The sequence below is a fragment of the Pezoporus occidentalis genome, unplaced genomic scaffold (genome assembly GCF_034315485.1).
Source record: "Pezoporus occidentalis ecotype Australia unplaced genomic scaffold, CSIRO_AGI_Poc_V1 ctg158, whole genome shotgun sequence".
Lineage (NCBI taxonomy): Eukaryota > Metazoa > Chordata > Aves > Psittaciformes > Psittacidae > Pezoporus > Pezoporus occidentalis.
Window position 1 is genome coordinate 2,635,537 of NW_026913404.1, and position 10,219 is coordinate 2,645,755.

Here is a 10,219-nt window from a genome sequence, read left to right on the forward strand (position 1 = left end):
GTCATTACTGACCCATAAGAGCCACAGCTCTTGGTTTACTGACGCAACCCGTTTCCGGTCGTTGACACGACCCGAGCTGCAAGACAGGGAGGCCACAGCTCAGAAACCCAACCTGAGACCAGCAGGGTCCTTCCCCAGCAGCAGGCAGGGAATGGCTTTCCTTAAGCAGTGGAGAACAGGGTTACAGATTCACAAACACCAGCATGAGGAGGCCACCCAGCCCCTTGCAGCCTATTATCATGGGAGGGTGGAGATTTCAAGCTGTGCCTCCTCGTCCCACAACGTGAAGGGTTGGTTTTGCAATGTTAAACACTGCTTTCCCAGAACTCTCCTTGCGGAAGTGAGGATGAGAAAGGGAAGGGAAGCACAAGGCACTTGGGAAGGTCGGCACGCAAGGATGGTACACCTGCCTCCCCCTGCTCTTGGGAAGCATCCACCACCCCTCCAAGTCGTTTGCGTCTCCATGGCAGTGGTGTTTCCTGAGGAACCACTGCTGCCCCTAAAGGAGCAGGCTGTGATTTCGCACTCTCAGTGAGCTCCCCCACAGTGGGGCAGCCCTGGCACGAGCAGCGCCCCCTACCCATGCTGCAGGACATGGGGCAGCCCCAACTGAACAGCCCTCCCGCCCTCTTCCCACAGCAATCCCCCCTCTTCCCACAGCGATGGGGCCAGCCTGGGTCACAACAGCACCATCAGCCCCACTGCATCCTCCACTGGTGGGTTCATTCCCGAGAGCCCGTGCTCCAAAGCCTGGCAGCACTGAAAGCTGCTGCAGAGACAAGGAAAGACACATTCAAGGCCAGGTTGGACAGGGCTTGGAGCAACTCGGTCTAGTGGAAGGTGTCCCTGCCCGTGGCAGGGGGTTGGAACTGAATGAGCTTTAAGGTCCCTTTCAACACAAACCAGCCTGGGATTATGCCCTGGGAGATGCTCAATGGCACATTTTCCAGCCCCAGTCTGGATGGTATCAGCTCCTTGGATCCAGCCAGTACCCAGCAACCTCAGGAGGGAGTTGAGGGTGCCACAGCAAGAGGAGAGGGGAAGTTTTGCCCGACCTCCACTCCTGGACTGTGACTGGTAAATGCACATCAGAAGCAGCGTGTGTATTGCTGGGAGCAATTTAGCTGTAGCCAGAGCAAACTAAAATCCATGTAGGTCTGCGGACTAAGTAACAAGCATCCATCCACCCATCCTGCCCCACACCACCCCCTGAGCCCTGCATAAGTGCTCTCCTGGCTTGCCACACACCTTCCCATCCCCAACCCAAAACACAGATGAGTTCTCAGAAGGAAAAAAAACACCTTTTTGCCACTGAATGCGTAGAAGTCATATTCCTGCCACAGCAAGGGAGATCAGGTCCTGAGGATCCTTCTCTGGGCAGAAGAAAAGCCCAAGAGATAATCTTCTGCAGCCCAGAAAAGCACATCAGACACCCCCCAGGCAGCAAGTGGGGCAGAAAGAGCAAAGGGGACTTTGTGAGGGTGGCTGTGCTGGACTTCACCTTAATTACCTTCAAGCTCAGCACAAAGCGCCATGTCTCCAGCACTGGGTCTGCCCCAAGGCCCCATGACAGGTCCCCCAACCTCACACACTCACACACCACACAGGGCAGGATCCCACATCCCTCCAAAGAAGCCCCCCTGGAGCAGAAACCTTACCTATGCACTCACTTCAAGGAATCCAGAGCAAATCAAGGGAATCACACTTTTCCCTCCTTTCAGATGATGGGAGAGAGCTCCTGCTCCCACGTCTGCCCTGGCCGTCCACCCTACCGCTCCCTCAAATACAAACTGCCACCCCCCAGTCTCACAGCTGCCACCTGGGCTGGGACAGAAAATGTCAAGCAGCTCTTGGGCAGCACAAACACTGCACAAAGTCAGAAAGCTTCATTACTGCCAACAATTTTTTTTCCAAGCTTTTTAAGTGTTCTGAGAAATACCATCCTGGACCTTTCACTCACTGGAGGGTCAGAGAAGGAAGAAATTCAGTTACAACAGGGCTACTCTTACAAGGTGTGAGAGCAAAAGTGGTCTTCCAGGCTCTGGGAATCCACACAAATGATTGTGGTTTTCAACTCCAAAGGGAAAACTGGTTTTGGAAAGTACTGCCTGGATCAACTGCAAGATACCTGTGACTATGGGCAGCTCAGGTAGGGTTCCCATCCAACCCCTGCCTGTGTCCAAGACCACCTTTGGCTGCAGAGGACTGTGCAGAGCCATTCAAGACAACCTCAGAGATACCTTGCAGGAGGACACCCCACGATGCACTTGCCTATTTCCACAGTGGCAGGTTGGGTTGTCCCCTCCAAGACACTCTCCTGCCTGACCTCAGCACAAAATGCTGTAAGACTTGACTTTCCCAGCAAGAGACACAAAGATCTGGGGCAAGGGAGAGATGACCAGCACCAGTTTCTGGAAGAACAACCCAGTTCCTCTCCCCCCACTGGAAATACCTGGCTCCTGACTGCAGCAGGAGGTAGAGTCTCCTACACACATGGGACTGGATTCACCCCAGGTATCCCCAGGGAGGCCAGCGAGGAAGGAGACCCTCCTGCCTGCCCACAGGCAGGACGGGTGGAAGCCACACAAGTCCTTACTGCCATGCCAGCATCACCAGACCCCGCCAAGCACAGCACCAGGATGGATAACAGCAGGGCCAGGCTGGACCGGAGCTCTGCCAGTGGATTTAGATGAGGACAGGCTGAGGATGGCAGGGATCAAAGCCACAGCATCCCACCTCCCAGCCAACTTCCACACTGCCCAGAGCCGGTTCTCCCAAGTTGCTGCCTCAGCAGAAAGGGCTGGGTGGGATGCACAAAGGCCACACACTCCTGGGAGCTGTGTGGTTATTTTAGAGCTGTCGCTGCATTTCTGCTCTTCTGATGTCCCGTTCCCATGGAAACAGGGCATGGAAATGGCAGGCGTTGCCTTTCCTTTTATTTTTTTCTTAATATAAAATCAGTGTTCCTCCCCACCAACTTGCTGAGGCACTGTGTTATCCCTAGGAGCTGAGCTGCTGACCCTGCCAGACTCCTCCACCACCATGGCCAGGCAGAGGACAACGCACGGTAGCCAGGGTGGTGGCATTCTGCACACAATGAGGGCTGCTGGTTGCTGGTTTCTTTGCACACTGGAGCTGGAAACACCTCTCTGCTCCTGCAGCGCCTGTGCTGGGAATTAAAAGCATAAGAAGGAGAAGGGCTTTTATTTTGGTTTCTGGGAAGAATGAATGATTTCTGACACTCACACATCCAGAAAGCCCATTTCCTAGAGCCAGGTCCTGCAGACAGTAACAGGAGCTGGTGGCCACCATACTACCCATGGATGCCCAGCAGCCTGCAGCTCACTGCTGGGTTTCCTCCATCTCACTGTTCACAGACACAACCAGGCCATAAACCACCACCCACCACGGTGTGAGTGAGAGGTTGTGCAAACAGCAATAAACTTTGTGAGAGCTGCCAATCCAGCAGAGTGCGAGGGGCTGTGACCCCACAGGACCCTGCAGTGCTCCACCGAGGACCCAGAGCTTCCCCAGACAGGAAGGAACTTCAGGGCCCAGAATACAGAAGTAAACACAGACACCACTGGGGCAAGGTCCTCCTGTCTGCAGAACCTGCAGGTTGTTTTGTGCCCGGCCACTGTCCCAGGGTTTGGCAAGACTGATGGCCTGGGGTGACCAAATCATATCCATAAGTCCCTGTGCTTGAGCAGGCAAGAAGCTGCTGCATCAGAGTTGGTTGTATCCTTTGTTTCACAAACTGCTTTAACCTGCCAGAAGCGAGATTGAGATGAGCTCTTAGGCAGAAGCTCTTCCCTGTGAGGGTGCTGAGGCGCTGGCACAGGGTGCCCAGAGAAGCTGTGGCTGCCCCATCCCTGGCAGTGTTCAAGGCCAGGTTGGATGGGGCTTGGAGCAGACTGCTCTAAGTGGAAGGTGTCCGGGCCCGCGGCAAGGGCTTGGAACTGGTGAGCTTTAAGGTCCCTTCCAACACAAACCATTGTCAAAGGAACAAGATCTGGAGCCCGATGGGGACTTCTCATGACACCTCACACACAGCACCGCAGCAAAACAGGCACCCGGGCATGCTGCGAGTCCCGGCACACAACACCCAGGGGAGCTCCACTTCCCGGAGCTCCGTGCGCTCGGACCGCGCTTGCAATGGCTCAGAGCGGACACAGGAGCAGCCGGGAAGCGGCAGTGTAGGGCGGGGCTCACGGGCTCGCTCCCGGTCAGGAGCCGGCTGCGCCGGTGCCGCTCTGCTCGGCCGGCAGCCCCCGAGGCAGGTGTCCCGGTGGCGGTGGGACCCCCACCCATGTGCCGGGGCGAGGCAGGCCCCTGGGAGCACCCCCGGCGGAGCGCGGCCGGGCGCGGCGCTGCCAGGAAGGGAAAGGGCACACGGCGGCCGCCTCCTGCTCCTACTGCTCCTCCTCCATCCCGCTGGGCTCTGCCGGCCCCCCGGAGACGCGAGCCGGACCCGGGACGCCAGGGGGCACCCCCGTGGCCGGAGCAGGGTCGGGGCCGGACCCGGAGCGGAGGCACTGCCCCGGCTCTGCAGCGGGCGGCGTCGAGCAAAGGGCCCCGGAGCTGCCGCAGCCCCAGGCGAGGCCTCTCCCGCCAACCGTCTGCTGCCGCCGTGCCGCGCCGCGCCCCGCCGTGCCGGACCGGGTCGGGTCGGGTCGGGTCGGGTTCCCCCGCTAGCGCTCCCCGCCCCTTCTGTCTGTCTGTGTCTGTCTACCGGTCACTCACCAGACCGGGCCCAACGGCCCCGAATGCAGCTCCGTCTCGCGACCCCGCCCGCCCCGCGCACGCGCCGCCCGGGACCAGGGGCGGGGCCAGAAAGGAGAGGAGAGGGGAGGGGAGGGGAGGGGCGTGGGGAGTCGAGTGCGAGCGGCGGTGAGCGTGAGTTTCTGTCTGTGTGCACGTGTGTTTCACCGCGTGTGCGTGTGTCCCTTTGCACATATTATCCAGTGTGTGTCCACACGTGTCCGTCACGCTCTGGTGTTGTGGTGTCACCCTGGGTGTGTATCACACTGTTTATGCACACGTGTGTGTGTCACCATGTGTATGTGTATTACTGCCTGCATGCCCATCGCCCTCTCCACGTGTGCACACGTGTGTATATATCACTGTGTGCATTACTGTGCATGTGTATTGCTCTGCATGTGTGTGTGTGCACTGGTGCATGCGAGTGTGCAGGGCTTTACACACCTTATATGTGCACCCTGCCTGAGCCTGCATGCAGCTGGCTGACAACTTGGCAAGCGAAGGGGCTGGAAGAGCAAAGCTGCTGGAACACCGAAGTGGGGTATATTTGCCTAGGACAGGTTACAACCAACTGCCATGGACAGGGACACCTTCCACTAGACCAGGTTGCTCTAACCTGGCCTTGAACACTGCCAGGGATGGGGCAGCCACAGCTTCTTTGGGCACCCTGTGCCAGCGCCTCAGCACCCTCACAGGGAAGAACTTCTGCCTAAGAGCTCATCTCAATCTCCCCTCTCTCAGGTTAAAGCCATTCCCCCTTGTCCAAAGCCCCTCTCCAGGTTTCCTGTAGCCCCTTTAGGCACTGGAGCTGCTCTAAGGTCTCCCCTTAAGGAGCCTTCTCCAGGCTGACCCAGCCCAGCTCTCTCAGCCTGACTCCAGAGCAGAGCTACTCCGGCCCTCGCAGCATCTCAGTGGCCTCCTCTGGGCTCACTCCAACAGCTCCACGTCCCTCTTGTTTTGTTGCTCCAGAGCTGGATGCAGGACTGCAAGGGGAGTCTCCCCAGAGTGCAGTAGACAGGGAGAATCCACCCATCAACCTGCTGCTCATGCCCTGGGGATGCAGCCCAGCACATGGGGGAGTGTGTTTCTGAGCTCAACTGCACATTGCTGGGTCATGGGGAGCTTCTCCTCACCCCCAAGTCCTTCTCCTCAGGGCTGCTGTCAATGGGAGAGAGGGAAGGGGAGACCCTGTTCACCACCATGGTTGACTTTGCTCCTGTCACTGGCAAAAGCTGAGGTTTGGCTTCAGAGGCTGACTTACGGGGTCCTGTAACAGTCACACACTGGGTCTGTCCCAATTGGCTGCGCTCTGCTCGGAGGGAGCTGCTGTCATGCTGGATGGGGTGGATGCAGCAGTGTCTCCACTTGCTGGGCTGCATGTGGGTCCCATCTCTCACAGGCTGTATTGTGAGATGCACAGACCCAGCACCCATCTGCAGAGCTGCAGCCAGGAGCTGCGTCCCTGTGCTCCCCTGGCTCGTTCAACATTGAAGTCCATCTGCCAGGGACAAGGAGCAGCCACCAGCCCACAACAGAGCTGTCATGCTCACACTCATCTATTTAGCAGCACCCCAGCAGAGCTCATTACAGAGCTCAGAGGCAGGAAGGAGTCAGCCCAGCTCAGCAGAGCTGTACATGCCCCTGAGAATGTGAGTAATGGGGTGTGGTGATGGCATGTGCCTTTCCACCAAGTGTTGTCTGGCTCTGGACTTGTCACTTTTTCGTCTTTGCCTGTCACCAGCATGCTGCTGCAGCTGCGAGGTGATGAAGGTCTCATTCTGCATCTGTGTACCAGCACTCATCATGGGGCCCTGTCTTGGATAATGCCTGCAGCCAGTGGCACAGTCACAGGTGACTGGGCCTTGGGAAGATCTGGAACAGTTGGTGCCCATGGTGTCACACCAGAGCCTCATCTCAGCCCAAGCTGAGCCACCATCCACACCCCTGCTCACACCCAGGTTTGATCCTCCCCAGTTGCAGCCGCCTCAGTTCTCCTTGTGACCTTCCCTGTTGCCTCATGCAGTTCCTCTCTGTGCCTGCCTCCGAAGGAAGCTCAGCAATTAGATCACAAGAAAAGTCTAAAGTATTTACAGTCTCCTCATGGCTGGGAACAGAGGATGGGAGATGTTGCAACGAGGTGCAGTTGCATGGCAGTGGCTCAGCTGGCACTTGGAAGGGGAGTGTGCAGAGGACGTGGTGGAGGATGGAGCAGGGACACTAGGGATGATGCCAGAAAAGGGCAGCAGGGTATGAGGCTGCAAGGCAGGGGGCTCACTGGGGCTATCCCTCTGTGAGATCTTCCTGCCACTCTCTCATCAGGGTCTGAAAGGAGGAATCACCCCTGTGCTGCCAGGGCAAACCTGCCACCTCCACTCCTGTGACCTGTGTGTGGCTTTTGTCCCTGAGATCACTGCCTGTACTCCAGCACCTTCCCTGGTGTCACCCCTACATCTCTCTGGGGTTGTTCTCAGAGAGCAGCCACTGGAGCCACCCTAGCAACAGCAGCAGAGGGACAGACAGAACCTGCAGTTGGAGGCCTCTCCTGGGACTGTAGTACCCCTGTAAGCAGCATCACTTCAGGATCAAAGAGGTGTGTAAATGCAAAGGAAGAGCCTCAATTCATTAAGATATTTACGGTCTGGCAGCTTTGGGCACTCTGTCAAGCTCATAGATCTCTGCCAGCATGTAAATCTGCTAAGTTTTGCTGCTGGCAACTGGGAAGCGTGGGATGAGATAAGGGAGGCATAACTGACACCAAGGAAATCCCTGAAGGGAGGAGATAAGGATCTATTGCCGGCTGCCTGCATATTCCCCACTGCCAGAACAGCATGGAACATCCTCAGAACACGAAGTCCACAGGGAGACAGATCTTGTCCTAAAAGTTTAGCCATTTCCCTCTTCCCAGACCAAGGGAGAGTTAAAAGCTCACCTAAGCCACTGCATTAGAGGGAGCTGGATCCAGGACAGGCAGTGCTGCTGGCTCAGTGAGGGTGGGCAGATTACTGGCTATGTGGGCTGGATTTCAGCTTAGAAAAGAACTAGAGAAAATTCTCTGGTAGAAGGAACATCTCCAGAAAAGGTGAGCCCTGGCAAAAGGAAACAGAGCCTTTACATGAAAACCATCATAGGAGGGGGTTTAAATTGAGGACAGTGGGCGAGATGAGTGAGCAGTGGGGCAGGGAATCATCCAGAGGTAAACTTGTAACTGTTCCTTCAATGAAGGAAGGAGAACAGTCAGAAAAAAAGGACATTAAAAAAGTGGGCTGCCAGGACAAGAAAAAAATGCTGTGTGATGGCTGTGGGAGAGGAAAACAGCCTGCTTTAGATGGGGATAAGGCATTGGGAAGCCCCGGGGTCCAGAGATGGGGACAGCCCAGGGATGAGAGTCAATAAGAAGCGGGTGGAGGGCTGGTGTGTGAGCAGGGGGAGGGAAGGCATCAGCTCGACTGAGTAAAGGGGATATGTGCATCAGGAAACTGCATGAATCTGCAGGGAGTGGGCCATGCAACAAAGAGGATGAACAAAGAGGATGAACAGAGGACAGCATTAGGGTTTGCTGTAAACCACCCAGAGAGGATGGGGACAACCCCCCTAAAGTGCTGTCTCCTCCCTTAGCATTTTGGCTGTGAGAGCACAAAACCACTGCTGGGGCAGAGGGAAAGCATCACAGCAAAACCATCCCAAACAGCTGCACCTGGAGCTCCCAGTTAGAGATCCACAAGCAGAGGCATCCCCTGAGCCATAAACTGGTGTAGACAGGGGTGAAAAACCTCTGCAGGCCAGAAGGAACTATATAAAACAAACTGGTTGGAAGAAGTGAAAATCGAATACAGAGGAAGATACTTGCAAAGAACAAGGGGGTACGGTGAAGCCAGTGTGGATGCGAGGCTCTAAGCAGAGAGATCTTGATGCAGTAACCCGGGGAACCTGTAGGAGAGTGTTTTAACAGCAGAGCGAGGTACCCAAAACACAGATAAACAGTAAAATTCAGATGATTGACTCCCAAATTCTTAAAAAACTGGCACTTGCTGTTTCAAACCAGGAAAACATCACGATACACAAACACCCTCACACGGATGAAAATGCATTTTGAGTGTAATTTACTTACCCCAAAAATAAACAGCATATTTTGAAACCCCAACAGAAGCAGGAAGTGTGCTGGAGACCTCCGCGGCTGGTGGGGCCTTGCCTGACACAGGTTAGGACAGGACGGATGAAACAGATTCCTGACTTCCCTGCTCCCAGAGGGAGCTGGCAAATACCAGGCTCATTTTAAGAGGTCTAGGAAACACTGGGAACTTAAACCTGGCTTTGGTACCAGGCAAATGTGTTGAAAGATGGAAGAAAAAATGGCATGAGAACATGGAAACATACAATCCTGGACTTTTTTGGGTTAGAAGGGACCTTAAAGCTCATCCACTTCCAACCCCCTGCCACTGGAGGGACACCTTCCACTAGACCAGGTTGCTCCAAGCCCCGTCCAACCTGGCCTTGAGCACTGCCAGGGATGGGGCAGCCACAGCTTTGATATAAGGAAAGCAAGAGCCTGGAAAACATAGGGTTAAAATACTTTTAACTTAACTTAGGTCTAAGATAGAGAACAATGTTTGTGTTGTAAGCGTGTGGTGTGATAACAGAATTTAGTAGTCTAACGAGTGAATTATTTCTTTCCATCCTTCTAATGAGTGAATTATTTCTTACCATCCTTCTAATTATCAGTTAGTTTGGAGACAGTGACTCCCAAACATCTGCTATCTTAGGATACTCCTTGTCTGCCCATCCTGTTCTGCTTGCAATAAATTTTGTACAAAGGTCACATTGTTCTAAATCTTTGCCAGCTATCAAAAACTTGCAGATACACTTGGTTTCAGCTAATTTGTGATTACTAGGGCATCCAACTGTGCCAAAGGTGAAAAGTGCACCCTGAGGAAGACTGCTTCATCTTGAAGACCCCTGCCCATGACCATCGGAGGGCAATGTGCAAGCACCAAAAGGGAGGAGACTTATGATAATGAGTATCTAAACTAATTGTAATATCCCTGTTGGACTCTCCAGAACCTAATGAATATTCATGTTTGTGTGTAATAAATATCTGCTTGTTTAACCCTCAGGGTACAAGTTAGGAGGAGCGATCCCCCTTGCACCCGGCACCATAATAAACATACCTGCTTTATAACTCTGAGTTGTAGAGTCTGATTCTGTGCTTCAGCTTCTCTGGGCACCCTCTGCCAGTGCCCCAGCACCCTCACATGGAAGAACTTCTGCCTAAGAGCTCATCTAAATCTCCCTTCTGTCAGGATAGAGCCATTCCCCCTTATCCTGTCCCTTGTACAAAGTCATGGGCCCCACTGTGCACACCTCAGCTGCCCTTCTGTCCCTCTCCATGGGATCCGGGAGCCTTCCCCAAGCAACCCTGGGTCTCACCCAGCAGAAGGCCAAAGTCAAATCCACCGACACT